This window comes from Podarcis gaigeae (genome assembly GCF_964106915.1).
Source record: "Podarcis gaigeae genome assembly, chromosome: 6".
Classification (NCBI taxonomy): Eukaryota; Metazoa; Chordata; class Lepidosauria; order Squamata; family Lacertidae; genus Podarcis; species Podarcis gaigeae.
This window is the reverse complement of record NC_139682.1, coordinates 21,589,269-21,614,152: the sequence shown is the minus strand read 5'-3', so window position 1 is coordinate 21,614,152 and position 24,884 is coordinate 21,589,269. Positions and strand designations below refer to the sequence as shown.

The 24,884-nt window shown below is 43.1% G+C and overlaps 1 protein-coding gene across 4 annotated transcripts in view; it reads left to right on the top strand.

Annotated features, from left to right (window-relative positions):
* Positions 1–6,982: 6,982 nt before the first annotated feature.
* Positions 6,983–24,884, top strand: part of EYA2 (EYA transcriptional coactivator and phosphatase 2) — a 131,534-nt gene continuing 113,632 nt past the window's right edge. Inside the window, exon 1 of one of the 4 annotated variants that reach the window (XM_083746270.1) lies at positions 6,983–7,125. The gene's annotated coding sequence lies outside the window, so the exon portion shown is untranslated. Of the gene's footprint in view, positions 7,166–7,297; positions 7,644–24,884 lie in introns of those variants that run through there. The other 3 variants (XM_083746269.1, XM_083746267.1, XM_083746268.1) reach the window with 3 other exon arrangements.

Below are 24,884 nucleotides of genomic sequence, written 5' to 3'. Positions count from 1 at the left end.
TTGTTGATTACAGTTGCTCTTCAAATAATTCATATACTTCTTCCAATCTTCTGTAAATCTCTGGTCCCGCAGGTTCCGAACCCTTCCTGTCATTTCGTCCAGTTCTGCATAGTCCATTAATTTCATCTGCCATTCTTCTTTCTTCGGAATTTCTTCTTGTTTCCATTTCTGGGCTAACAATACTCTTGCCGCAGTTGTTGCATATAAAAACAATTTAACATCTTGCCTGTTAATGTGGAGGGATTTATTGAGAACAAGAAAACTGAACAAACATGATGCTGTTATAGGAAGATAGGAAGAAGTTGAGTCAGACCTATTGGTCCATATAGCACAGTATTGTTTCTGTTGACTGACAGTGGCTGAACAGGGTTCCTGGCAACAGACTTTCCGTCCATGGAAATTCCAGGGATTGAACCTGGTATGTTCTTCTGCATGCAAGGCAGATGCTCACCCACTGAGCTATGGCTATCTTTCTTTGCTTTTTTTTTTTTTAAACACAGCAGAGTGCTCAAATTATGGCAGTGGGAGAAAGCAGGGGACTTAATTTAATCTAGCATCCTTATCCCCCGATGCCTCCAATTTTAGCTAAACTATGCCCGCAAGCCTTCTAAAAGTAGCACGTAAAGGAGCAGCACAGCAGTAAGGAAGTCACCCTGCCCCCGTGTAATTCAAGCACCGAGTGAGCTTCAAATTCTAGAAGAGGGAATGCTTCCTTCAAACTGGATGCCACACGCATCATAAGATATCCACAAAAGGTCTTCCCAGACGTTTTGCATATTTGTTGGAGGAAAACCAACATGCACACAAACACAATCCAGACATGCATACGGCTGTCCATGTTGCATAGTTTGGTTGTTACTTAATTTGCACTACAAATAACACCAGCAAATAGGTGTGATGAATGGTGGAGGTTGCTACAGGATGCACTAACTGTATGGAATGCTTGCAAGTACTCTGCACCTAATCATTTTCCCGCATGGTACTTTGCCATATGCATTTATCTCCCTGGCATCTAGAATCTCCTTTAGACAGCATGTTCTTTCAGGAGCAAGAGTACCAAGGGATTGGTCTTCCTTCCTTCTTCCCCCCCCCCCAGGAGTAAATAAAGCGCCAGCGTGGCGGATATATGACCCATCCAGGATATTGTGAGAGAGATCTATATGACTGTTTTGAATGTTTTCACACATGTACACCTCATGCACACAACTTGCATCTGATGTTTAATGAGAGGCAGTAGGGCCTACGGAAATGAGCGTAGCAGGACTGAGTGTCTGAGGAATGCAGATTTAAGGCTGATGCTTTGTCACCTTGTTTTCAAACCTCTGTCTCTGTTCACATGATGGGGAAGCATTCAAGAAAAACAAGAACACTCCCTTGATGTCTCTTGGGGGGGGGCTCTGGTGTGCCTCTTTGAAGCAACTGAGACATACAACACTGTGGGGAGAACCCCATATTTCTGTCCCCTGCCCCCCGCCCCTGGGCTCCACAAAAGATGAAGGTAAAAGTAGCTGCAGGCTGTTGAAGCATGTATTTGGGATCCCTGAGCATGGATTAGTTACCTCTCAGTGCACTTTAGCAGCCTTTTGTCAAAGTGGTTAATGACTGGCGTATAAACCTGTTTTTAAATCCTCAAAACATACTTGCTGAGGCCTCCCACTTCAAATATGTTACTGAAGGGGAAAGGGAGAATCGCCAAGCCAACCTGCTGAAGACATAACTGCTACAAAGGATTACGGCCCGGTGATTATTTTAATCCGATGCCTTAGCTGTGACCTGTTGGATGGGTAAGGAATTCCACCACCATCCTCAAAGCTGAAGGCAGCCCTGTGTCCCCGCTTCCTACACCTCCTCAATATTTACCTTCCCTTTCCACAAGGGCAAGGCAGTGGCGGACTTTGGGCTCTCAATTTTCAGCAGTGTCCTGTTTGACGCTAAAATTCGCCGCCATCCCTGCCTCTTGCACCCAGTTCTAGAACATTTTTGTGGCATCCCCTGCAGTGTGGCTCCAGTGTGGACAAACCAGTCACACTATCCTAAAGTCACCTATGGACAGGAGAAACCAAAGTACTGATTTGGATACTGCAAACTTCAGCCCAGAGGAACCGACTGAAGTTAGGTGTAAAAGGAGCTAGTTTCTGCGATGGCAAGTAGCAGTAAGGCTGGTCGCAGAAGGAATTGAAGGCAGCTCACAACCACAAAAATAATAGTAAAAGTACTGAAGATAAAGGAAGTTTCCTGAAACACAGAAGAATAAATTAAAGACCATCAAATAAAATGGTCAGATGTTTTGGACTACAACTTCCATCACTAATGATTGGCTATCCTGGCTGGGGCTGAAGGGAGTTGGAGTCCAATGACATCTGGAAGTTGGAGTAGGCTACTCCAAAGGATCTCGAAGCATCCTCTATGGATGAAGCCTCAATTATAGTTGCGATATTGGATTAAGTTGTGGCATCTCACGAGGCAGCTGCTCATTTGCATATGGCAATTAATTTAAATGTATGCAAATCTACAATTGCCCATGGTCCGGAATTAAAGCTGAACAGCCCCCATGAGTAAGCTAACCTTGCCGAAATAATGAATGAGGAGTTGGATTGGGTTGCAACTGCGGTGTCTCCTTTGGCCACTGCTAATTTGCATGCGTTAATTCATTTAAAATACATGCAATTATAACGTTGCCTATAGCCTGGAATTACAGTTGAGCCTTTCGGAACCCTCAAGCAGCCAAGTGTTGAGAAAATAGAAGCAGATGGCTGCGATCCAGATGCAAGTCAACCTGAGAGTGAGTGAATTAGTGCTAAAATTCTAAAAAGAGGCGGAGGGTACAGGAAAAGGGGGAATGGGAGTGGTGGGGGTGGCTTTTACTCGCAGAAACTAACAGATCTCCATATTTGGCATTAGAAACCATTTTTTCCCCATTAAGTCACATAAATTTATAACCCTGGGTTCCCTCCCCCAGTATACATGGCCTGCATATATTTACCTCTTGAATCATTATGGGGCTTCTGGTGTTTCCTTGTGGCCTAATGTCATTGTGGACTAGGCTCATGCTGTTCTATTCTACCAAGTGAGCAGCTAGCCCTCTGGTTTGACAGTGTTCTTCTATGTCCTGGTGCTTTGGTAAGGTCACCAAAGGCCCATCACGGTAGCAGTCTTTTCCTAAAAACCCATTGTAGATGATAGCAGCTACAGATGAAAAGAGAGGTGTACTTGTGGCAATTCTACTCTTATCCTAAGAATCAATCTGAGAGATGGTGGTGGTCCACCGGGAGAATATCGTGGCCACTTTGTTCCCTTCCCGTTCCCACTGCTGCTGGGCTACCAAGAGCTAAGCCATGGTTTGGCTTGGTGTTACATCTGAACCCAGGCTTGTGATTTACTTCCTCCTAAGAAACAATGAGGGACGCAGGTGGCACTGTGGGTTAAACCACAGAGCCTAGGACTTGCCGATCAGAAGGTCGGCGGTTCGAATCCCCGCGACAGGGTGAGCTCCCGTTGCTCCGTCCCTGCTCCCGCCAACCTAGCAGTTCGAAAGCACATCAAAGTGCAAGTTGATAATAAATAGGTACCACTCCTAGAATTCTCAAAGATTAGGATGCGGGTGGCGCTGTGGGTAAAACCTCAGCCCATAGGGCTTGCCGATCGCATGGTCCGTGGTTCGAATCCCCACGGCGGGGTGAGCTCCCGTCGTTTGGTGTCAGCTCCTGCCCACCTAGCAGTTCGAAAGCACATCAAAGTGCAAGTAGATAAATAGGTACCACTCCGGCAGGAAGGTAAACGGCATTTCCGTGCGCTGCTCTGGTTCACCAGAAGCAGCTTGGTGATGCTGGCCACATGATCCGGAAGCTGTCTGCGGACAAACGCCGGCTCCCTCAGCCAATAAAGCGAGATGAGCACCGCAACCCCAGAGTCGGTCACGACTGGACCTAATGGTCAGGGGCCCCTTTATCTTTACCTTTTTAAGAAACAATGAGCAGCAAGCTAAGAACAGCCTTCGTTATAGATCATGGTTTGTTTGGAGCAAGATAAACTACAACCCTGGTTTCAGACGTAATGCTAAGCCAAACCATGACTTAGTCATGTCCTGACTTACCAGATGTCCTGGTAGCACATCAGGAGTCAAGAAGGAGCAAAACAGCTGGTATTTCCCTCCGTGAAGCCTTGCTCCTTCACAGTAATCCATAGTTTGGCATAACGTTATGTGCAAGTCAGGCCACTGTCTTCCATATTCATTAACCTGTCTGCTACAGATCTAAAAGCCAAAAAAGCTTATTACATTAATAGCTTTTAAGCTATACTTGCTACTTTTTTGAGAATTGCTTTTTTTACTTGTTTGCATAATTGTATAAACTGTTTATTATTATTATTATTACTCCTCACCCTTCACCTCAAGGATGCAGGGCTTGTTACAACAATTTAAACACAATATTATAAACATCTATAAATACTATCACAGAATTAAGATGCTATGGTTATATTGGTAGTATGGTTAATATTAGTACTATGCTCTGGGACCCTATGGTGAAGGGCAGATAAGAAATCACACACACAGGGATCCAGTTTTATTTTTGTATTGCATGTTTGCTCTGTCCATCCATCTCTTTCTCCTCCTGCCAAAAAGAAAAAAAAAAAGAAAACAGTGGTGGCCATGTGCTACAAACTGAAGCTTACTAGGATACAGATCTCATTGCATGAAGAGACCCCCAAATCTTCAGAGAAATGATGTGAAGGTCACACAGGTAGGATTATGCCAGAAGGTAAGTGTAATGGTTCTAGGGGTTGCTCGTGCGTAAGCAGGTGCCTATCCCCCCGGCTGGGTGCAAACACCTGGCTGGGTTGCCAAAGTGAACCTCCTCTATCCGGACAGCCACTCACCCGTGGCTGACTCAGTCACTGGCAGAATCCGTGAGTGGGCGTTTCTTAAACTTCTTCCAGCAAAGAAGCTCTTTGACGCCTAGTCTCCGCCTACCCTCTGCGCGAAAGCCTTCTGCGCAGGGAGGGCGTGGGCAACGGAGGACCCCTACTCTCCCCGCTGGTCCCAGGCAAGGAGTCATGGGACCGCCTCGCCACTTCCCCCACCTGCCCCCCTTCTCCCCTGGTGCTGCGCTGATTCTCTTCCCCAGAAGATGAGCTGCTCCTCCCGAACCCTGGACGCTCTCTGGAATCCCTCTGGCTTTTGCTCTCCCCCTCCAGTACTGATGGCAGTTCCCTGACAGTAAGTCATTAAGAAATGCTAGCCAGTTCTTAAATGATGGTGCGGGGGGCCTTTGTCTCCTTTTGGAAACATTTGGCATTCAGCTTGTTCTGATAGGACTTGATATAGCAAAACCAGCTGCCCAGTTACCATAAGGCTTGGGTTGCATTGTTGGAGGCTGGAATGAAACCTTACAGTTGGCTGCATTGTATTAAAACATTGCATTCATCTGCTTTTCTGTGGTCCCTGAGGTTTCAGCAAAAAAAAAAAGTCTGCATTATCATCTGGGATAAAACTATAAAACGGATGTTGTTTTCCTTCTAAACAAATAGTTATTTTTCACAGGCAACATGTCTCCTCAGACAAGTTTACATCAATTAGAAAGGAAATGAAAGAATACCACACCACAAAGAAATGTCATCACCCTTGGACCAATTCCCATAAAGTCTAAGGTATTTAAGAACTGGAGGAAGACGTGCTGATCAGCACTGAGGATAGATCTGAACATGTTCCCAACACACCCGAACCACTCTTAGCCTGTCCTGTAATCCAACACACACCAGTGGCGGTTGACATACCCCTGATCAAGCACTATGGAAAACCAATAATTTCTGCCCCCCACCCCCGGTGTTCTTGTATGTTTATTATGGACACATTTGGGCTTATGACACAGGAAACCACGTGTATTCTGAGCACAGCTATTTGCATGTACATATACACTCTGCTTGGTCAAAACAACTGAGCTCATAATCGACAATATATCTCACTCTCTTCCTCTCTAGGAGGTAAACACTGATATAATGAAGCCAGAACCAAGTTCTCCATTGTTTCTCGGTATATATCCCATCACACCTGCCCTTGTCGTTGCAGACCTGTTCTCTGTTGCTATAGAAGGGGGGCAGCTGGAATTAATGAGCGGAAACTATGGGGAAGCAGATTTTGGTTGAACATTAGAAGAAAGTTTCTAATGGTTAAGAGCTGTTCATCAGTGGAACACAGACTGCCTTGGGAGATGGTGGGCTCTCATTGTTGCATCAGTGCTCCTTGTGCATGTAATTTTGTCCACAGGATACCATTGGCATCAAAATGCCAACCTATAAGCTTTCCCCATATTTCTCATTTGCAGGGGAAATCTTGAGTGGCAAAACAAAAACCTGTCACAAATGGGTCTGAATGACACTGTTTGCCAATTAAGCTCTTCTCTGGAAGTATCCAGATTCTACACTGGGTGGGGAGCTAAGACTTAGATGGCCCACAAGGTCCCTACCATCTCTAAACTTATTATTTGACACGTCTTGCAGAGTGTTGTAGCCACTTCAGGTTCTCCCTGGTGTGGTGAAAAATACGCTGACGATGGTGTGCCGGCGGCCACACAAGGCAAGGACCAAGATGCAGTCTTCCCAAACTAAGAACGCCTTGCTCAGGCTCAGCAGCCGTCCTGAAGTCAACGGGAGATATTTCCAAGTAAGGCTGCAGTCGTGTGCACACTTACTCCGCAGCAAACCCCACGAAACTCTTAACTGAAAGCTGAACAGCTTACAATGTGATTAGGATTGTCAAGGTATACTGGGCAACATACCTTGACTTTAAAACTTCAAGGTTGCAAACCTAAGTACGGTTCCTAGGGAGTAAGTAAGCCTCGTTGGAAGCAAGGAACATTGCCGAGCTTTGCGCGCGCACTGCAAGTCCTGCTGAAATAAATAAGAGTTCACTTTAAAGAAAGCGACCTGCGCTGACGACTTAACGTGGAACGATAGCATTTTAAAAGCGGGTGGCGCGGTGAGGGGGAAACTAGTAGAACAAATCTGCAAGTGAGTCGAGCTGGCGAGTCCGGGCGCTAAGCCCATTCTTCGACGATCGCCTGTCTCTTGCGCCATGTAACCAAGCGCAGGCTCCTGGAAATCACTCCTCGGGTTACAATTCGGCGCAAGGTAACGGGAGATGTTCTGTTTGCAAGCAACTTTACCAAGTGTAGGTAGAAAGAAAGTTTCGCTATTATCCCTCCTCCCAGACCTCCTTGGTTAGAATATAACCCGGTGTGTTTCTCCTTCCCTCGCCTCCCGCCCTCTCCGTCCCTCCCTCCCTCGTTCACTCATTCGCTCTTTCCTGGACGCGCGCACCCTCTCCCCACCCACCCACCGAGGACTCCTGGGCGCGCGTGTGCGAAGGAGCCGCTGAACTTTAGGTAAAGGGCAAGGTAAGGGCAGAGCGGCAGCATCCTTGCTCCTGAGTGGGCATGTGCAGACCTCGCGCGCACATGCTCACTGGCGCGGCGGCGTGAGGAGTTTGCTGGGCACGTTGCTCGAAGGGCTGCTGCGGACTTCTCCAGCTCCGAGCGGCAGCGGCTGTCCGGAGCGCAGGCGGCCTCGCGCGCTCCTTCTTCTCCTGGCGCGCAGGCGGCTGCGGGGACAGGAGCCCGGCGGCGCCAGACGCTCTGCGGCAGCTTGCGGTGAGTGGACGGGACCCCCGCCCCGATGCAGTGCCCTCCTCCCTCATCTCTCCATCGCACCCCCCCCCGGTTCATGATTTTGGCAAAGGGGCGCCCGTTGGAGGTGAGCGATGCTTTGCGCACTTGGACATCCCCAAGCGCATTCACTTGCACGGGCCGGGTGGAGGTTACCGGAGCTGGGAACGGTCCTTGAACCTCCCCAATGGGACATTTATTTTCATGGAGGCTTCTTGGCGGGGCGGGGGGGGGGGGAGACTGATGCCTTAGATCTTAAATGTTGGGTCACATCTCTCCCCATTCTTGGTGAAAGGATAAAAACGCGCCCCATCTTCATACATCAGCTCGCGTTCTCTCGCCTTTTACGCGTTCCAAGTATTTCAGAACTTAAAATCCACGCGCGTGTGCGTGTGTCTATACATACGTGTCCCAGGTGGCTTTGGGAAGTGGGGTGGGAGGCTCTGAATATGTTTTATGCCGTTGTAGCTCAAAAAAGTGAGTGGTTGATGTGGATAAGGATTTATCTCTCCTCCCCCCCCCCCCACCTTGTTTACTATTCAGTGATGAGGTGTTTTTTTTTAATTAATTTAAATATCTGTCCACTTGCTGTGGAATCTTGACAGATCCTTTCACTCTCTACTTACAGCATTGCTTTGGGGATACTTTGCAAAAATATTATTATTGTTTTGTCAAACGTTTGCTGAGTAATTTTTGTGTCACAACATATGGAGAGGTTTCCCCGCGTGTTGAATGGGTCTGCAAGAGCCTTATCAAACCTCTTGCCTTATTTCGAGTAGGTGAATGCTGATTCTCTGTCTTAATCACTAGTTGAGTATTAGTGCGTAGTTTCGGGCATTTCATCAAGTGGGGTGGATATAATGTAGGCATAAGAGAGTTTCAGTTGTGTGTGAAAACTGTGTATAGATAACCCATCAGTGATGATAGAAAATGTTTATTTCAAGAAAGTAACATGGAAACGAAGGGAAAACACTGTTTGTTACACCATGGATAACTATATTTATTTAGCTGTCATTAGAGAGATCAGTGCTCCTGTTTTTATATGTTCTAGATGGAATGTTTTAAACACCCCAGATATTAAGACCTTAGTAATGCCACTATAATTGAAAAGGTGCATGTAATGAATGTTATTGATCCTGTAAATGTGGCATCAATCATAGCTTTACATCTGTTTCAAGTTTTTAATGTGTGTGTTATTTAGCAATCGCCACACAGAGGAACACCAGTGAGCAAAAGTTCTCTGTTTTAAAAACGAAAATAAAGTTGCAAGTGAATGGGAATTTGCCCGTATAATGTCCTGGTGCTTTTACCAATGAGAATAGTATAATCTTTAAATACGGCATTTGTAATATAAGCTATGGATGCCATTTTGCTTTAGGGTTGAATATTTTAATCCATTTTAAGATAATGATAATAATCCCAAGCATACAAGGTATGTCTAGTTTTGTATGTTCTATCAACATTCAAATTTAATATGATGGCGAGACTTTGAGGGAGAATGTAAAAAAAAAAGTCTTTATTACGAAAAAGTAGAACTGATTTACTGTTTCAAGAAGAAAAGTTAATGTGATTTATACATATTAAATAAGCATTTAAGTGTGAATATTTGTGCTCTGAGAAAGGCCCTTGAAGGAAGTTTATAGTGTACAGATTGCTGTGTTTCTCGGCCAGTCTTTATTAGATTGATATGCTCCTTTTGGATTAATTACTGAACTTTCAAAATACATGTGGTGAACCAGTTTTCTATTGTTCCGTATCTGTTTTCTTGGAGGCAGTGTCAGGTGTATGCATCCCTTAAAGCAATGGGCCTGGTTGCGGGTTCAATGTTCTTGGTGCGAAGGTTTACAGGCTACAGCCTTTAGAATATCTCAAGGAAGTTAGTGTTTCTTTCCTAAACAGGGCTACTAACTTACATTTGACTTCCATAAGCTTCTGGGTGCTGATCCTGACAGGAGAGGAGGCATAGATGAAGATGATAATACAGTACAGTAGTTAAATATTAGTCCTGTTTTCCCCTTATGGTTTCCCCTGTTTTACTGTACTACATAGATTTTCTTCAAGTTGGACTGCACCCCTGAAGCTTTTTCTTCTTTATAACACACAGCTCGGTTCATATTTGCTTCGACACAAGCCATCCAAATTATGTGGGGTTTCCTCTCTCTTAATACGCTGTAAATGAAACGTAAGAATCTCAAAGCACAGCCGTTTTTTGACAGCAGCAACTACATCCCAAGGACAGTCTTGAAACGAGATTTTCAAAGCTGGCAATGAAACAATAGCGTTGGTTCAGAAGAAGCACTCCACACACCCAGGACAGTGCAGAACATAGCCTCAGAAGTATCATAACTCAACACTGTGTCACAGGTCCTAAGGACTTCTGCATTCTGGAAGGTGGTGTACTTTTCATATCGTTATTTTTCTCCTTTTGCTTTAAGCATTTGCATGGTGATTCTGGCTACATGGATCTGTAACATCACCACATGGGTGAAATGCTCTGGACCTGTAGTTGTGGTAAAGATGAAGACCTGTATAAAGCTAAATTTGAAGCTGCTTTGTTAATAATGGTGGTAAAGAAAATTACCAGAAAGAATCTGTGCCCGCCTTCTGGAGGGTTCTATTCTGATGACTCCATATTCCCACCTGAACGTGTAACTGTGGCCGGAAAAGGAACACATCTCATTGGTGATTGGCATTTTAGACATTAGTTTAATGTGGTATTAGGCCTTGTTGCATTAACTTTGTTCTGGAAGCTTTTTATCTCAGGGCTTTACCTTTCATAATGAAGTATTTAAAAATAATACGCATGTAAGTGCAGAATTGTATGGGTTTGTTCTTTTTTTTTTGGTCTATCTACTCATATTTTGCCTACATAAACAGTGCAGTCCTGACCCAAAGTAAATCCCATTGAATTCAATGCGGCTTATTTCCAGGTAAGCTTGTATAGGATCACAGCCTTAGACATTAATAGTGTCCATCTCTCTGCTTACTGTCATTAATAAATACTTGTATTGTTATTGGGCTGAGTTTCTGTGGCATACTCAATTCATTTTCTCTGATAAATTTTGGTATCAACATTTCAATTCATGCTGTCTCTAGCTAGTGAAGCTGAAAGGTACTAATTACTAATCTTTCCTATAATCTCCCCGTGTAGCAAATTCATAGGCTGTGCCACTTACCGGTAATGAGAAAATTGTTACCAGAATTATTATAATTATTTTTTGAAGGAACTGTGTTTTGGAGATTTATGTAAACCAGAAAACATAATTACATTTATGAGAAAGTGACTCCTTCCCCCCTCTGAAATAAATTAAAACAATTAAGGTTAAAATGAAGTAGTCAGTTTACATATGCTGGGTGAAACTCGGCCAAAATAAGCACATTTCTGTGCCATTGGAGTCAATGGGATAATTAACTTGCCGTTGAGATCAGTGGGACTTAAAAATGCGTAACTTTGGTTAGATCATGCTCTTGGTTTTAATATACAGAGTGTAAACTGTAGCCAGATAAAAATCTTATTTATTTAGAAAAGGAAAAACACTAACAAGAGATTTACCCTTGAGGTAATTTGGTTGGTTGTAAAGGAATGTTTCAGATGCCTCTGACTACGCTGTGTGGATAAATGAAGAGTTGTGCTGGGGGGGGGGGATACCTGGAAGCTTTTTGCTTTTATCAGTTTATAACTTTAAAATAAGAATAAAATAAAATAAATCTGCATAGATGCAAGAGAGAACGTATTATATGTGAAACCGTAAAAGGATCACAACAGATTCATTGCCAGGTATAAATTATTTCAGCTGCTTTTGTTACCTCTTGTGGCTACAATCGCCATGTAACTAAATCTGAAATTATCAGAAGCAGCTTCAAAAAAACAGTCTTTATATGCATAATTCAGTCCAGCAATAATTTCCCTTGTTTAAGTGTGTCTGTGGCTCCCACTCACCATTCTGTAAAGCAAAGTATTGCAAACTCAGCCAGATGCGAACAGGAATAAGAGCTAAACAAACAGAGAGTGATTAAGAGAGAAAAAATTGCCTTTTCTTGGTCTTCTCTTTACTTTCTTTTCTGGCAGAAGAGCCACCCCAAGTGAGCTTATCCCTTTTCAGTTACATTTATCTCATAAGTCAGTTCAGAAAACAACCCAAACAGAGGGCCACCAAAACGGATGAAGACAATGCCTAATCTTTATTTATAGATCTTAACTGTTCTAATGGTGTTTAACAAACACCCTGTTAATATCGGGTGAAGATAAATCCCACAATTAGGTGGCTGGAGGAATAACGAGAGAGCTGCATTTCAGCGACTGTACCATGGGAGCTTAGGTCAGCAGGCTGTTGCAAGAGAGGTCTGGTGGGATTCTTGCTGTAATTTTACAGGGGAAATATTAGAAAGGATTTATATCCTGAAAGCAGGTTAAAATCAATTAAATAAATAGAGGAAGAACAACTTTGCACGGAACAGTTCTAAAAACAATGTTTCTGAAAAGTTTTTGTTCGTTCCTGCAAGGAGAACACTGTTGGTTTCTGTTGCACTGATGGAAAAAAGAGCTGAGTATTCACTTCTGGGTGTGAAGGATATACGCCGATGAGTACTATTTACCTCCTCTTCCTTCTAGAATATTTTGGGGGATAAACTAGTGAGGCTTCTTCTCCCGTACTTTTCATGAAAAAAGTAGCAATATGCAGAGGGCAATGAGCAAAATACTGGTACATAATAAGAGAGAGAACCTGCTTCTTCTAGGCATATGGCAGATGTTTCCTTTAGTTATATTTGTAGTTATAGCATTGTACTGCCACTCTTTGTCATGGTTTGTGCTAATAAGAAAAGAAGTGCATGGTTTTGTTTTGACATTTTTTTAAAAAAAAAACCAACCCTACAAGTGTCGTCTTTTGTGTCTATTCTATCTGTTATCACATTAATTGTGTCGTATGGATAGCATAGGTGTAGTCGACCCAGTGTATGTAAAAAGCTGTGATTTGTTTCTTTGTTTCTATTGCACGGTCATATGTTCTGTTCTTATTCATGGCCCTGTAAGAAGCCTACAGGGAGGAAGAAAAGAGTTGGGGGTTTTTTAAGAGTGTAACCAGAGCAATATTGTACAACATTACAGATGGAGATGTTTCTCCCATAATTTCAAAACATTCTTGAAATGGTCTTCTATCAGTAAGTTTTTGCCACAGAGAGGGCATGTTAAGCAACGTTCCGTTCTTAAGCTGTAATATTTAAAAAATGGGTGCAAACCAACTACAGAATAGAATAGAACTTTAAAATAACCCCTGTTAAGAATTTGCTTAATTCTTCCACTGAAATCAATGGGACTTTTATAGAGTACGTTTAACATGCCTTTGCTGAGCCAAAGCTATATTGTATAGGGTACATGTGTTTGAAATGCAACAACCCGTGAGCAAGCAAACCATGACAACACGAATGAGCAAATGTGCCAACTCTTGGGGAGCTAAGCCAAACCTTGACTCGTGGTTTACTTCTCTGCAGACTACTGAAGAGCTGTAACCAAGGTTTGCCCTGTGTTTTATGGCGTGTGGTTTGTCCAGAAGAACTAAACCACAAGCCTGGGTTTAGAGGACACACTAAGCAAAACCGTGGCTTAACATAGCAGGAGAATGACCAGGGGAAAACAAAGCAGACATTATCTCCCCGCCGGTAGCCTTCACGTTTGCTAATTTGTGCTAAACCATGATTTGCTTTACCATCACATGCAAATTAGGGCTTACTGTGCCACAAACCCAGTCCAGGGTTGTGTTCCCCTAAAGCCTGAATTTACTTGTTCTTGAATGTCCATTAACAGTGTGCCAGATGGTGGCCTGCATTTTTAAATACTAAATTCAAATGAGGCTGTTGCAATTTACTTATTAGTCTAGCAAAATAATAGCCAGGCAAGTATAAAACACCTGGCATCACCTTTTTGTCGAGAGCAACAAATGAACAGGCTCTGGCCCCGGTGATTAAATTACTGGTGTACAGCTTTTGCTCTCAGAGGGTTCCATGTGAACACTTTCATTTAATATGGACGGTGCTACCGTTTCAAATTGAACATGTTCTGACTGCTAGCACAGAAGTAATCCTTTCAGTTTAGCAGTGCACACACAGAGTGTGTGAGGCTATGAGATATGTCTCCGTTTATCGCTTCTGGCCCATTAACTTTACATGCTGGCTGATCTAAATGGCTAAGCCGGTTTTCTTTCCTATTCGTGCATGCATGCATGCTGGGAAAACACCCAGTGATATGGCATGGGATAATCTACCAGAAGTTCCCGAGCAATTGAGCGAGTTCCATTTATTTCAGTAGGAATTGCGTAGAGCTACTTCCTGTTGGATCGGGCCATCGGAGAACACCATATTTGGTAGTTCTTCTGCATTTTGTATTCTGAAAGCCTGAGCTTAAATGTTGCTGTAACATGTAAGGATTTGTTTTGTGTTTATGATGCAAATCTTTTGGTGGTTGTTTTTAATGAGATTCCCTTTGGCATCAACCCCATGGGCACTCCACACAGAAAGGTGGGATATAAATTTAACAAATAAACAATTTAAAATACCATCAAAACATCTAGCACTTCAAGACTGCGGAGTAGAAACATCATTTGGATGGCTTTGGTATTAATAAGACTGCAACGGTCTTTGATTGCCACGGACCAGTCCCCTAAATGTTCCTTGAAATTCTAAGCTTGACATTGGGCATGTTAAGGCAGACACATGTTTAGATATATATCCCTGTCTGACATTAAATCTGAATGGATGAGTCAAGATAACAGCTACTCATGTCACCCATGACATGCTGTTCAGTTGTGGTATTAGAGAGAATTATGAATGTGCAGGTTCCCTGTTAAATGTACCAAGTATCTGGTATAAAACATCAAAGATCCCCCTGATAAGTCTCTCCTGAAAAATGTTGATAATTGGGAGAACACGAAACAAGGACTCTGAGAATCAACAACATAGTTGGGTATAATCCTTTCCCCCTTCTTTTAAAGGCTTAACGGCCTGGCTTTGAATGTACTTGGAACTTACTTCTAGAGTCATAGGACTGATATGACCATTAGGTAGGGTTAGAGTTGTTGTTTTTCCAAAAAGCCAGTGTGTTTCCTTAAAACAAAAAGGACGTGGTGTGTTCATCAATATAGGTAAAGAAAAAACACATTTGAGATCGGCAGTCTTTTGAAATCAGTATTTTTTTTCCTCCCTCACTTCTTCCAAAGGGAGTACAATCCTATTCACATCTACTCAGAAGTAAGCCACATTGAGTTCAGTGAGGTAAATGAGTTAGGATTGCAGCCCATGAGGTGTTGTTTTTTTTTTTTTACTGTTCCTGAGGGCAATAAAATTATGTACTTCATTTTACTACAACCCATTTGAACTAGAACATCAGAGAAAAAGAGATTTTAAGAAAAGTAATATTATGTTACAGCGTACAAAAGAATAGGATTTTAATCCTTAAAGTAATGGCATACATTCACCGTTCTTGTAGAATCTGCCTTTTGGCAACAAAGAAATGATGTTGTGGGTGGGACAGTAAGTGTTCAATTGCTGTTTATATTTGGCTTGCTTATTGCTTTATTTATTAATTCATATTTGTAAAAACAAAATCCAGAAACAAATGTCTAGTTCCAGTTACGTAGTGAGACCCATCAAAGCTCAGTTTTACAACTATTCTTTCGAAGGATATTAAACCTGAAATGCTAAAATATTGTGATGTTGATTGTAAAATGGTTCAACCATGATAACTTTATGGTTTGGATTTGTTGTTGCTGAAAATAAGACAAGGTATTAATATTTAAAACAAATGGGCTTCTGCATTAATCTCAGAACTAACGTCACATTCTTGACATCAAATGCAGTGTGTTCTTGTCTTGAATGGGGTAGGGTCTGTGTCAAGCTGTTTCATGGTTTTTTTTAGCTATACCACAAGGAACCATATACAAACTCACCTAAGAAAGAGAATACTTAATTAATTCCTATAGCTACAACTGGCTTGAAAATGAATAATATAAACTCTAGTTCCACATAGGTTTGCTCAGAAGTAAGCCCGACTGAGTTCAGAGGTTATTGAATTCTTAGGTGAGAGTGGGATTGCACCCTCTATGAACCAAAAAAACCATTTGTTTCTTTACCACTTCTTTTGTATGCACCCCCCCCCTATTTTTCAAGTGGCATTGTTTCTCCTGTGTCTACTTTCAGAAAAAAACAGGAATATTTCAAAGGCCATTTTCAACTAAGTAGTTGCACTAGCAGAGACCATGAGCCCCACTAACACAACAAGACCTTCCCTTTCCTCCTTCTGCTGCATGTCCCTGTGCTCTCCCCAAATCTGATTAGAAGGACGTCGGCGAGAGGAGATGGGAGATTGTGCAATGTGGGATGCAAATGCTTGCAGTTATGTGATCTTTTTAGCACTATGTTGAATTCTACCCCAAGCATTTAAATTTTGAATCGGCAGAATTGATGCCGTATTTTGGAATGGAGTAAAGTAGATGAGGGGATGTGGGTGGTGCTGTGAGTTAAACCACAGAGCCTAGGACTTGCCGATCAGAAGGACAGTTCGAATCCCTGCGACAGGGTGAGCTCCCGTTGCTCGGTCCCTGCTTCTGCCAACCTAGCAGTTCAAATGCACATCAAAGTGCAAGTAGATAAATAGGTACCACTCTGGCGGGAAGGTAAACGGCGTTTCTGTGCGCTGCTCTGGTTCGCCAGAAGCGGCTTAGTCATGCTGGCCACATGACCCGGAAGCTGTAAGCCGGCTCCCTCGGCCAATTAAGCAAAAAAACCCAGAGTCCGTCACGACTGGACCTGATGGTCAGGGGTCCCTTTACCTTTACCTTTAAAGTAGATGAATATATTGAAAATTTGAGACCCTTTTGTGTCATTTATAGAAATAATTAAAAAAAAGTGTAGGGAAGGTTATAAGAATTAAGTACCTAATCCAAAATGGGTTGGATGTTCACGTGGCCAAAAGTGGGTGGGCACTTTCTCTCTCTTTCTGCTGTCCCCCCCCCCCCCTTTGGCAACCTTATGAATTTAGGCCTTGTGTGGCCCTTAGGCTGTAGGGCTTGAAAGGACTTGAAAGTATCTGCAGTAGAAGGGTTGAAAAAAAGGCCTCTGTGTTAGGGCCAAACTACATGTGATGAGGGAGGCTGTGTGTATTTATGCACAAAAATGAGAAACTGATCTATTTGTTATTAGTGCCTGTTGCCTGTTCACCCAGTGAGCTTTGTGGCTGAGTGGGGGATTTGCACCTGGGTCTCCCTGGTCCTAGTCTAACGCTCTGCAACACACTGGATATTGTTGCTCTTGTCTTGTTCTTTGTTGTTGTTGTTAGTTTTAATGAGTTTAATGAGTTTTCATCATTGCCTTGCAGGACAAAATTGGGTAAAATAAATGTATAAGACATGTCTGCGTGTTCATTTTACCGTCAACGTGATGCAATTTTGTTGTTATGCTTCAACTGTTTTGTGAGCCGGTGTCTGGTTGTGGTATGCACAGAAAGGCAATACATACATTTAATTTTTTAAAATAGCAATCTGCTCTTTAATAAGGTGGTCTGGTCAGCAACGTCAGATGTGAGCAGGTGAAACTACACCTTCTTAAAGTATGTATGGCAGCAGAGAATTCAGAGTTGTGCAGTTAGTTTCTGTGTTCAGAGAAGTGGAGGGGAGAAAATTATTATTGAGAAAATTAGTTTATACTTGGAAGAAGAGGTAAAGTCTCTCATGCATCCACAATAAATTGAACCAATATGGGAAGAGGGGGTAGTGGTTGCATGCTCTGAGAAAGCTGGTAAAAAAACAACAGCCCATAAAGGATGAAAAAGGGAGCTTGTTGTTTCTAGAGTGCTGTTAGAATTATCCTAAAGTATTTTCATAAAGCAGCTAAACTGTTCAGAATATTCATGAATAATATTTGTGTTTTGCTCCAATGTGGTTTTATAATGAGTCGCTTAACATGGAGCACAAATCTCTCTCCTTGTCTGCTTGGAGCTTGTTTGTTAGTTTTTATATACGGCATTTGTATACCACCCTTCATAATTGGGAAAGTTTAAAACTTCTGCACTCGCTACCTAGTCTAACTGCAATTCACTGGGTGGTTGACTTCAGAACGAAGCAGATAAGACACAAGTAGGAAACCACAAGCACAGATTTTTCTGTCTCATAGGCCAAACCATATTGATCTAGCTGCCCACTGGCCCCTTCTGCCCCGCTAGATGGCCTTTCCCAACGAAGTGCCCTCCAGATATATTGGACCACAACTGGACCACAGAATTTCAAGACAGCAATTCACAGGCCCTTCTGCTTGCTCTGCTCACCAGCCACTGAGCACCTCTTCAAGAAGCTTTGAGATAGTGATTGGCTTTGCCCCAAGAGGCTCAGGACAGAATACAAGGCTCTCCTGTTCTTACTCTAAGACACCTGCAAAATACTTCTGTTTTTGTGTAAAGGGGTTGTGTTGGTTGCGTAAATCAGAGTGACTTGGGTTTTAGGTTGTTTGGTTTGCCATGATTCTTAGCATTTTATGAATCACTACATATTAAAATAGTGCCTTAGAGACCCTGGAACCTGGAGTTGGTTAGAGTGTGGTGCTGATAACAGCAGGGTTGCGGGTTTGATCCCTGTATGGGACAGCTGCATTGCAGAGGGTTGGACTAGATGATCCTCAGCGTCTCTTCCAACTCTGCAACTTTGAGTTTCATACTTCAGCTTCTTTTTGAGGTCAATTCTCATCTTACAGATGGGGAGCTGAACCTCAGGGAGTATGATTTACCCCGGGTTACCTAGTCAGTTTGCAATCTGAATAGGAATTTGAACCATGACCTTCTCCTTATTGGGCCAACGTTTACAGGGGAGTGGGACCACCTGAGTGGGAGTCACCTGACATCATAATGATCAAGGGAGGCCACTATAACTTTAAATTGAGGTCTTCACTACTCATCACAAACCCAAGTCTAGACAGGAATACAGTAAACATACCATTTTCTTGCTCTTTCCACCTTGCTTGCGGGAGACCAGTGAGTTGACATCTGTTATACTTAAAAAAAAACCCAAAAACCTTCTATAGCAAAATGCCTCTGAGATGTTTTTTAAAAAATAAAATTCATTGGGCAGTCTATGTATATTGATCAGTATTTTTCAATATCACGTTGAAGCTACTCCTGCATTCTCGTTTCTTCAAATCCAAGCAGAAATCCAGTTATTCCTAGAATCATAGAACCACAGTTGAATAGAGAAGGGTCATAGCTCAGTGGCAAAGCGTTTGTTTTAGATGCAGAAGTCTCAGGTTAAATCCTGATATGTCTGGATGGGGCTGGTAGAAATCCTTCGCTGAAATTCCGGAGAGCTGCAGCCAGTCAATGGAGACGGTATTGATCTCGATGGACCAACGCTCTGACACTGTGTAAGGCATCTTCCTGTGTTCACAGCCATAGATTCTCTGGATGGTACTTAGCAAACTTTCCGTCTTCCCTTTCACACCTGGAAAAGAGGAATTGTGCTCAAAAGTGTTGTTTCGGGTGGCAAGAAAAAATCAGTGCGCTACAGTTGGATGGGCTTGTTTAGATGTGTGGTGGTGATTTGAGTATCACGAAGGGAGTTGTTCGGACAGACAGAACTTGACCGGGTGCAAACTCATTACAGTGGTACCTTTGGTTACGAACGGGATCCATTCTGGAGCCCCGTTTGCATCCTGAAGTAAATGCAAGACGCGACTGCATGTGCACGGGTCGTGTTTCACCACTTCCGCTCATGCGCATGACGTCATTTTGAGCATGTATGCATGCGCAAGCGGCGAAACACGGAAGTAACACGGTCCATTACTTCCGGGTCACCATGGAGCGCAACCTGAAAATATTCATCCCAAAGCTACTTCAACCCGAGGTATGACTGTACCAGATTTGTAGCTGAGTTGAGCTCCTGGGGAACCTATATCATAGGCCTGTATGCTCACAGTGGTATTTTTGTGAAGTCACTGAGATTGTGCAAATCCTAGCATATGCAAGCACCACTTCACATGCACACTGCCTGCCTGTGAGCATGGCCATGGCCTGAGTTCAGCAGATACTTATGTGCAGTGTGAGCCTGAGCAATACAGTGGTGTGACCAGAATGACAGTTTTATAGGGACAAGGGCCAATCTGGTGTTATTTTGATACTCACTCTTTGACTGCGTGGCAGGTTTTATGCCTGATAGCTCAAGGACCAGGGAAACCAAAGTTCCTGTAACCACACAGGGCATGATTTTAACCCTGGAGTATAGGTGTGTGAGGAGAAGCCAGGCCTTGCGCACAACAAACAATCAAAGACGCTGAGTGTGTGCATACCACCCTCACTGAACTTTCTCAGGAGTGAATATTAAGGCACGTTTACTGAAGCAGAAGTCGGCATAAGACTGTATGGTGTCTCATTTATCTCAGACACTTTTTAGAATTTTATAACATATTTTTCCACTTTGTGGGGAAGTGGGGGAGTTTCTGTCCCTCATTGGTTGCGCAGGGAGGGGGGAGTTGAAGCAGGAATGGCGAAGAATCAGACATAAGGTGGAAAGCAGCCCTTTTTCATTATGACATGGATCCAAGGGTGTACCGTATTTTTTGCTCCATAAGACGCACCTAGTTTTTGGAGGAGGAAAACAAGAAAAAAAATATTCTGAATCCCAGAAGCCAGAACAACAAGAGGGATCGCTGCGCAGTGAAAGCAGGAATCCCTCTTGCCGTTCTGGCTTCTGGGATAGCTGCGCAGCCTGCATTCGCTCCATGAGACGCACACACATTTCCCCTTACTTTTTAGGAGGGGAAAAGTGTGTCTTATAGAGCAAAAAATACGGTACTTTATGAGAAGAAATATGCTTGCCTTCACACAAAGTAACCCTCCAAATTCTGCTGATTTCCCCACTCTCCATTTTTCTAAAGCCCTCCTGTAATGTCCCCACACTGTTCATGAAAGCCCCTTGATCCTCAGAAGTAGCTTTTGGAGGACTAAGGCAGATGGAGTGTGCAGGAGGAGCCAGTGAAGTACTGTTGGGTGAGCAGAGTCCCATTTGGGCTTCCCTGGATCCAGCTCTTGTTTTTTTAAAAAAAATCTGGGTCCCTAAATTGAGAATGCTTATCTTATGCTCATCGTGGAGGATATTGTATGGTCATGCAATCTGCCAAGCAACTGTAGATTGGCACCTGTCATGTTCATGAAAATAATATTCCAGGTATTTTAATTACAAGTATCTTAGTTATGTGCATTCCTTGCAGGACTTCAGCTCATTAAAGAAAGCCCGTGTGGTGTTCTGTGCTAAAAATGACCTTTGTGCATGAGTTACACACACACACACACACACACACACACACACAAAGTGTGTAAGCATGCAGCCCTGTTTAAACCAGATTGCTTGCTTTCTGCCTGTACCTTTTTGTGGTGCCTTGTGACAGCAGTCCCCCTCTCTATGGTAAGCTGCTCTCTTTTGGCTGGTATTTTCGCCTCATCGGTCTTCCACCCACGCCAGTTGACATTTTACACCTGCTTCTTCATGACAGAAAACTGCTCTTCCTCCCTTTGCCCAGCATCTCCTATTGCAAAACTTGGTCCAAAGCCCAGTTTAAAGGGAGATCAGCCAGTGTGACGGGGCATTGCTAAAACTCCACATTGTCCTGACTGGAAATGTTTAAATTATTTGTTTGTAAAGTGATTTCTAGTATGGTTGTCCCTCACTAGACTTTCGTAGATCTTGTGCTCTTTTCAATCATATAATAATAATAATATCTTTATTGTCATTGCCCCCTCTCAGGGACAACGAAATTACTTGGCTGCTCCATCCACCCAGGTAGGGCACTCCACTTAAAATCAGAACAACTATAAAAACACTAATTAAAACAATATAATATAATACAGCAAGGAAGATTAGATGACTTCAAAGTCCAGGTTTCCCATTCAGGGCCGAGATCGCTCTGGAGAAGAAGCTGTTCTTGAGACGGCTCGTTCTTGTCATCATCGTCCTGTATCTCCGTCCCGACGGCAGGAGCTCGAAGAGACAGTGACCAGGATGCGATGGATCTTTTACTATGTCCAGTGCCTTCCTATGGCACCTTGTGGCATAAATCTGCTCTCAGGTGGAGAGTGGGCAGCCAACAATGCTCTCTGCTGCCTTAACAACTCTGCACAACACCATCCTGTCCTGGGTAGTACAGCTTCCGTACCACACACATAAGCCATAAGTGAGCACGCTCTCAATGGCACAGTGATAGAAGGCAAGCAGCAGTTTCTGCGGAAGATGGTTTAAACACATATTTCATAAAGAATATGTGTTTGCATAATGATAAATAGCGTCCCGGTTCAGACATCACAATAAACCATGGTTTAGCATTGAAGACTCCATAAAACCTCAGGGTCGTTTGCTGCCTTCCCCTTCTCCTCTGTGCACAAGAAGGAGATCAAAAGACTCTGGTTTTGCTTTAGAACTGGAGTTTAGACCTCAGGGGTAAACTATCAGGGCCAGGGTGGGCAGGGACTTTTCTCTATCAGCCTCCCTCTCTGCCACTTCCTTTGCACTCTCTGATTCTCCTTGCTACCAGTGGCGGAGGAAGCGGGGTGCGGTCTGCCCCGGGTGTCATCACTGAGGGGGGTGACAAAATGAGAAAAATAATGAGTTTTTTGGGGGGGTTTAAGAAACTTTTTAGTTCAGTCAACAAACGCAATGCAGCTGGCACTGGACGCCATACCGTGGGGGCCAGCCCTTACTGCGGGGCCTGTGACGTGCCCAAGCCATGCGTCTCTCCTGGGAGTGATGTGGGCGCCTGCAGGTTCTGCACTGCCTGAAACGGCAGCGTGGGACTTGTGTCTGTCCTCCGCCTCTCCCTCAGCCGCCCTACAGTTGAGGGGGAGGTGGTGGAGAGGCTCCATGCGGCGCCCCTGCCCCCAAGGGCGGCTCGCGCCGCTCCTGGCTGCAGGACACGCGGGCTGCACCTGGCACCCTTTTCACCCCTCCTTGCTAACCACATAAAATCAGGATGAGAGCTGCTGTTTGCCCACTGCTGCTTTAGAACTAATTGAAGCTTACTGCAATGGCTAAACTTTGGCTAGTTAAAGCAACCCAGGTTATCCCACCATGGTTTGATCTAATGGGGTCTATCTAACCTGTGTTACACAGACTACAGACAAACCGCCAGCAGAACCTATCCCTAACTAAACCTCACAACTAACATTTTGGTTAGTGAATTTTACTCATAGAGGAAAAGTTACTGAAGTTCAATGGCCCAAACAGGACTGGGAAATTACTTTCGCCACCAGTCGTTTTGAACTTTAAAGAATATTTATGAACCTTCAAGTCATGACAAAAAATAGCATGGTGGTGTACAGAAAAACCATTAAAACGTAATAACATTCTGAAAATCATAAAATGTAGAACAAATGAACACTGGATAAAATCTATTTTCCATAAAAGCTCAGTGAAGCAAAAAGTGTTTTAATTCAATATTCGAATTCTAGGTGCCTAATTTCAATAGGAACAACATTCCTCTTAATTTTTCCACTGCCTCATTTAGTAATGTATTATGTGTATATCTCACCTTCACTCCAGTGAGCTCTAGGTGATGGACATGGTTTTCCCTCGCCGCATTTTATCCTCACAACAACCCTGTGAAGTAGATTGGCTGAGAAACAGTGATTGGCCAAGGCTGCCCAGCAAGACTCATGGCTGAGTGGAGATTAGAACCCTGGTTTCCCAGGTCTCAGTCCAGCACTCTAACCACTACACCACACTGGTGTGCAGTGTGCAGGGGTTATTACTCTTGTTGTTATAGTTCAGGTATTTCCCACTCAGGCTTGAACTGTGGCTAAAATATAACATCTGCAATAGTTCTTGTTTATTGGGACCTTGCTATTTTGTTCTCCAGGCTCCAGGGGTAACGATACAAGCCTTGTCCCTTCGAGGCCTGATTTCAAATGTGATGCTAGGCATGTAAAAGAAACAGCTGGTGTCACATTTAAATCGGGTGCCAGTTCTTATACATGCACCATTAGCAAACCAGCATGGACGGCACCTGGTGTGCTAACACTGCATTCACAGGAACCAGCCACTCAGTGTATTCCATCTTGAGATCCTTGGAGAAAGGGCGGGATAAAAATAATAAAAATATAAACATGATGTCAGCTGCCTGTAACCCCGCACGGGTAAGTTTCTCTGTCATGCCTAGCATCACTCTTAAATCAATCCTGACTTCAGTGGGATTAAATGTTTTTAGTGGATTTTAAGAACGCAGTGTGTCTACTCTTGCGTTCTTTGCTGCAGTTCTTAATGCATGTTCCTCGTCCCACGATGTTCTAATCCTATTCTTCCTGTATATTCCATTCCTCCATATTTCATCCTCTCAAGATTGTGATAGCCTTCTGTATTTTTCTTTATATTTTTTTAAAAAACATAATATGCTATGCAAGGAAACCGAGGGATGCTGTATTGACTTATAGTTTATCGTTTTGAAAGGTTCTGTCCGCCATCTTGATTCAAAATGGCATCCAGTTGTATCCAGACTTGGCTGAAAAACTCCCTGACCTCAGGAACCATCGGGCAAATTTAGGTTACAATATCTTAAGAGTTGTTCAAATCATAGCAAACAGGCAAATGAACCATTTTAACACCAGAAACTTTATTTGTCCATCATCTTATAAGCAATCCCAGGATGGGTTATAATAAAATTGAATTAAATCCAAAGATACCAGCAACAGATCGTAAGAACAGGAACAGATAAAAATGACAGCAGAAGCAACAGCAACAGCAATACCACAGCCCTGCCATATATATATATACATATATCTATCATCTATCTATCTATCATCTATCTATCTCTATATCTATCTATCTATCTATCTATCTATCTATCTATCATCTATCTATCTATCTATCTATCTATCATCTATCTATCTATCTATCATCTATCATCTATCATCTATCATCTATCATCTATCTATCTATCTATCATCTATCTATCTATCTATCTATCTATCTATCATCTATCTATCATCTATCTATCTATCTATCATCTATCTATCTATCATCTATCATCTATCTATCTATCATCTATCATCTATCTATCTATCATCTATCTATCTATCTCAGTATCCTATAAATTTTATGCTATAAAGTTTTTACAACTTGGTCAAGCAACAATATCCTATAATCTTTATAGTATGAAAGCTTGCTTGACTAAATGGGTCTTCAGCTGGCCCCGAAATCTCATAAGGGGCAA